The sequence below is a fragment of the Oryzias melastigma genome, linkage group LG4, assembly GCF_002922805.2.
Source record: "Oryzias melastigma strain HK-1 linkage group LG4, ASM292280v2, whole genome shotgun sequence".
NCBI lineage: Eukaryota > Metazoa > Chordata > Actinopteri > Beloniformes > Adrianichthyidae > Oryzias > Oryzias melastigma.
The window spans coordinates 12080273-12086235 of record NC_050515.1 but is presented as its reverse complement, the minus strand read 5'-3'; positions in this window follow the sequence as shown (position 1 = coordinate 12086235).

Here is a 5963-nt window from a genome sequence, read left to right as displayed (position 1 = left end):
TAGAAGTCTGAGTGTTTTCCTGAACGTTGATCCCATTCATTCACTCAGATCTGTCTGCGTTCAGAAACAAAGGTCGAATGAAGGCTAAACATCCCAAACCTGCTTTAGTTTTGAAGTGTTTTCTATAAAGTATGGAGAGGCTTTTTGTAGTAAAGCATGAATTAGGTGTTTTTTTTAATGCACAGAAATCAGGATTTTTAGTTGGTGTCAAACTTCCTGGAAATCCATTGTACATAATAATGTACGATTCTGAGCTGCAGAAGAATTTATTTAGCTGGAATGTGGTCTTTGGTCGTCTACACATGACCGAGTTCATGGTCTCTGAGGGCCAGTTCCCACACCTGACTGTGTTTGGGCAGAACCGGCTTCCTGTGGAAAAGTGGTTTGTGGGAACGGCTGATAAAACGGTGAACTGTTTTTCCGCATCACCTTCTGGAAGGCCAGTCGCTCCGACTGTAAACCTGCCGGAGAGCAGCTGCTCCCATCTCCGAATCATTCAGTCTAATCGACTCCTCCCGCCACATTCCCGGACAGTTTTTTGACTTCACTGTTTCCAGTTCTTTTTTTTTTTTCTTGGAATATCCATTACCCTGAAACCTCCTCGACATCCTAAAATAAAAGAATCCACAGATTTCCATTTTTCCGGGACAACATTCCTGAAGATTCTGCAGCGAGTAGGAAACTTGGGTCATGCTCGCAGCCCTAAGTCCCGCCAAGTTGCTGTCTGCCTCATCCTTCACTTCCAGCACATCCCAATAAATCCCAGGTGGATTGAGCTGCAGATATGTGGAACATCTGCCTTTGCTCAAAGCACACGTCAGACTTTCCGTTCTTCCTCAGTGATGAAGCGAGAGCCTCCTTTGCTTTCTTCTCCACCTGCTGCCATGAATCCCTCAAACTGGAAGCTGGGAAGACGTTTTCCACAGAGAGGGCCGGTCTCTTCCTGACTCCGACATGAATGTGTGGCCTCTTATAAAAAAAAAAAAACTGCAAACTTCATTCATGCTTCTGACTTACATATTTATTAGGATTCCTGTAACCTTTTCTAATAAAAGTCACATCTCCTGAAGGAGTTTCGTCTTTGTGCTGCTCCACCGAGGACCAGGAATGTCCGTAGAAGGAAAATGCAGTCATGGATGTCTCGGAACAAGTGCTGCCACAAACGATTATTTTAATAGTCGACTAATCAGACTATTTTTTCTGATTAGTCGGTTAATCTGAAATGCAATCTGGATGTGAAGCACACACCCTAACCATCATTAGCTTTAAACTAACTAAAAACTATATAAAGCATTACCTGTGATAATGCTAGTGTGAATGCTGTAAGCTGAATTTAGCCGCTGAAGATGCTGAAATTGATAACTGAAAGTCACTGAGGCTGATAGCTGAAAATGCTAAAGCTGATGGTCAGTTAAAATACTAGTTAAATGTAAACTTAGCCTAAAAAACTGAAAAAAAAAGTTTGCCAAAACAGCTAGCATGCAGCTGAAATATTAGCTAAACTCCAAAATAGTCTAAAAACTGAAAGAAAATCCAAAATTTGTAAAATAGCTAGCATGCAGCTGAAATATTAGCTAAACTCCAAAATAGACTAAAAAACAGAAAAAAAAATCCCAAATATGCTAAAATAGGCAGCATGCAGCTGAATTATCAGTTAGACTTTAAAATAGACTAAAAAAGAAAAATCCCGAATTATCCAAAATAGCTATGCAGCTGAAAAATTAGCTAAACTCCAAATTAGCCAAAAAAAGAAAAATTCCTAAATTAGCCAAAATAGGTAGCATGCAGCTGAATTATTAGACTTCAAAATGGACTAAAAAAACTGAAAAAAAATCCCAAATTTGCCAAAATAGCTAGCATGTTGCTGAAATATTGGCTAAACTCCAAATTAGCCTAAAAACGGAAAAATTCCTAAATTGGCCAAAATAGCTAGTATGTAGCTGAAATATTAGCAAAAAAAAATTAGCTAAAAACCTTAATAAATGCCAAAATAGTCAGAACAGCTAGCAGAATACCATTCTAACTTTCAACTTTACTACACTCAGACTCCATATAATATAAAGTAACGACTAATCGACAATTAAATTAGTCGTCGACCGTCGATTAGTCGGCTAATCGTGGCAGCCCTGGTCGGAACCCAAGGAGGTGATGGGCTGAGCAGACGCCTGCAGTCATCGTCTGCGGATGCTGTGACTGCTGAAAGGACAAATGATTAATGCTAAAGTAAACAGACCAACCGGAGAGCTCCCAGGTCAGCTGGTGTGTGGCGCAGACCGGGTCAAGGTTCTGCAGATTTCCTGGCAGGACCGGCTGACCAGTGAGTGATGTGTCGGTGGTCCATGAGGGAGCGCTGGACGTTATCTGCAAACAAACCCAGGATGTTGTGGACTTTGGCTTGAGCGGATAATCCATTTTTCCCCTAATCTCTAATAGATTTTTTTTTTTTTTTGTAATATACATTTTTCCTCTTTCACTTTGTCTCATCCATCCTCTGTGTTTTTTTTATTTTATTTCTGAGCCAGGAGTCAATTTACTGCAGCTGAAATGGAAACTGCAGTTTTATGTGATTCTGTGGAGGTGAAGCGTGTCAGCTGCTCCCATTTCCTTTAAACAGATGTTTAAATAGATTTTTAGCCCTGGATAAAAATAAAAATCAATTTGCTTTGTGGTGCATGAACTTTTTTTAATTTTTTTAAAAATACATCCTTGTTTTATTCACATTTTAATCCCTTTTTTGAAATAATTTTAACAGAAATCTCAAATAAATGAAAGGTTTATTTTACAGTTTAAAGTCATCAAATCATCCATGTTTAAATATATAATAATATGGTTTTTAAAGACGAACAGGATGGAAGTTTTTCAGCTCGCATCACCCTCACGTCATTTTTTTAAGATTCCATTTTCACTTATTTACTTCTCGGTCAGACCCACATCACATCTCTGAGCTTCTCCGGTTCTACAAACCATCTTGTGCTCTTAGATCTTCAGGTCAGGTTTTATTGGTTTTCCCTCAGACACATTTTCAAACTAGAGGGGACAGAGCGTTCCCAGCCATGGCGTCTAAACGCTTCCGTCTCTACCTTCCACGGACTCCTGAGGTTTAAACATCTGAAGACCTTTTTGATTTCACCAGACGTTCAGCTATATGCAGGTTTTAATGTTGGTGAGATATCTTTAATTTGGTTTTCTTCTTCTGTTTATTTTTTTTGTAGTTTTGACCTGTAATATAAAGGACTTAGTGATTATTTATGGAAAAGTGCAACAGATGTATATTTGATTTATTTTCTTTAAGTACCTCCAAAGTGGTCAATATTTGATAATTAGATTCATTTATCATTTCTGAATCTCTAACAAATGAACATACTGAATTTGTTTGAATGCTGCGATAAATCTAATGTTCTAAATATAAGATCATGAAAATATGTGAAAACTACGGTGGCCCTGAGGTGCAAAATCACTCAACACAAAAAATCACAAAAACTTAAAAAGAAAAAAAAAAAAAATGTAAATTACATTTAAGAAAACAACTAAAATTCCAGAAGCTAAAACACAATTACAACAGAATAAAAATGAAATGTTTCAGAAAGCAGAAGAAGAAACGAAAAAGGTGGATGTTACGGAACATCACTGATTGGATAAAGACATTTGTCCATCATATCAATCAAAAGGTATTTGGCGTGAAGCGATACTGGATGTGCTCCGAATTGATCAGTAAACTTTTATTAATATGCAAACATTGATAAAAATCAAATGTCTTCATCCAATCAGAGATCTCCCATAATACCTCCCTTTTCTGGTGTCTTGTGTTTTTTAACATCTCATTTTGATTTGTGGAAATAACTTGAACATTTTTTATTTAATTCCTTTGTCTGTCATTGTGTGTTTGTTTCTGGAAATCTAGTGTTCTCTTAAATGTTATGCTGTTTTTTTTTGTTGTTTGTTTTACTTTTTTTAGATCATTACGTTAAAACAAACTGATGCCAGTATCACAGTGTTTATTTATAGCCATGGCTAATTTGTAACGCCTGTCCCTAAAGTAGCTTTTACAGAAATCATAGATGAAAAGTAAAAAAAAAAAAAAAAAGTGTTATTTTTGTATAGAAAACTATAATTTAACTGAAGCCAGTACATGCTGTCCTGATTTAGAATACTGATGTTTTGTGTCTGTTAAATTAAAATGGCTGAATGTTTCTAATACAAATTAAGTTAGGGTGAAATGTTTAAAGCTTTCATTCTCTGAATATGACCGGTTTCCTTCCGTCTTTGTTACTTTGGTTTTGTTTATTTACTACCCACCTTCAACTCAAATCTCAAAACTTGTTTCTTTAAAACAACTTTTACATTCTTTTCTGAATCCCTTTTGGTATTAGACGGTTGCTGGAGCCTATCCTAACTGCTGTTCACCCAGGTGAATTTAGAGACACCATGAAGAATCTTTTTAGGCTGTTGGAAGAAGTTGGAGAAAAAAATATAAACTCCAGATTAAAATATTCCAGCTGGGATTCAAATCACCACAACTTTACACATTTTTAATACTTTTTAAAAAAAAATATTTGAGTCCATATAAGTGTCCTTGAGTGTTTAGAAATTTCAAATAAAATATGGCGCAAGAGTTGGTTAATTTGGGATGTTCTCAGTTATTACACGTAAAACGTTTGTCTGAATAGCATAAAGTGGAAAAGTGAAAATATATTTAAGTATTTTTCAAAGTACAATAAAAGAGGAAAACAGTTCTTTAACAGTGAATTTTCTCTCATTTTGTTTGGCAAAAAGAAAAAAAAAATGAATTAGCAACAGATAAAGAGCCAAGTTTTCAAAGGAAAATGCAAAATAGAAGGTTTTTACTATTCAAGCATTGTATTGTTTTATATTTAAGCTATTCAAAGTTGATAGTAGGGCTTTTTATTAACTTTTTAAGTGAGTTTTATCACAACTTAGAGAAACTGTTAAAAAGATTTAACCAATGACAGCTTTAGAATTAGAGAGTTCATTTTGTCTGTCCATAGGAGGTTATGGATTCATCACCTTAAACGCTGCTAAAAACACCAACATCACCTGTGCTCTTTCATCTCCAGACAGGTGAAGCCTGTTGGGCCGGCCGTGGTTCTGCAGCTGGAGCTTGTCAGCAGCAGCTGCAGCCGCAGAGCCGGACACGTGGCGGTGAGCTCTGTGTTCAATCAGAGAGCTAAACTTCACGGCTTCTTTGTTGTTAACTTCAGTTTTCCAGCTGGCGAGCTGCTTAAAACCTGTTTTTTTTTTCCTTTTTTTGGTGGAAGTGAAGTGTCGACTGTGTGGAGGAAACTCAGATCAGACACAAAAATGACATTAGATGTTTGTGTTGTGTTTTCTTTATTCATCTAAAGTTTAAAATATAAGACTTTATCCATTTTAGGCTGTTTATTAACAGTGAGATGAAACCATTTCACAAAAATTCAATTAACATATGTATCAAACTGTGAGATAATTAAAATAAATTGAAGGATAGAGAAAAGAGCAGAGGAAAACCCTCTTGCTGCATGGTTAATTTTTAGACGATTGATGGATCCTCCCTAAACTCTCACTCTGATCATCAAATTATTCCCAATGTTTTTTTTATGCTGTTTTAGCCTAAATAAAAAAATCTTTAGTTTTCTAGGACATAGTTTCTGCAGAGTGGCAGTAGTTTATTATAAATTTACCTCTTAAGTTGTGTTCGGGAGTGTTAGTGAAGATTAGGCCCGGCCCCACTTCCCGTCATCCATCCGTTTACGCACTCTCTCCCGCTAGCTTACAGTCTCCCCCAACCTTTTAATTACCGGCGCAACAAAAAATGGCGAGCAATATCGGCGCTATCCAGCCGTACAGTTGAGGCAGACGTCAGCTCGGACGAGGAAAACGAAGACGTACATGAATCTATTTGTCTGTGAGTGGATGGATCATCTACATCTACATCAGCATTTTTTCATCTGCTCCTGATTCATAAC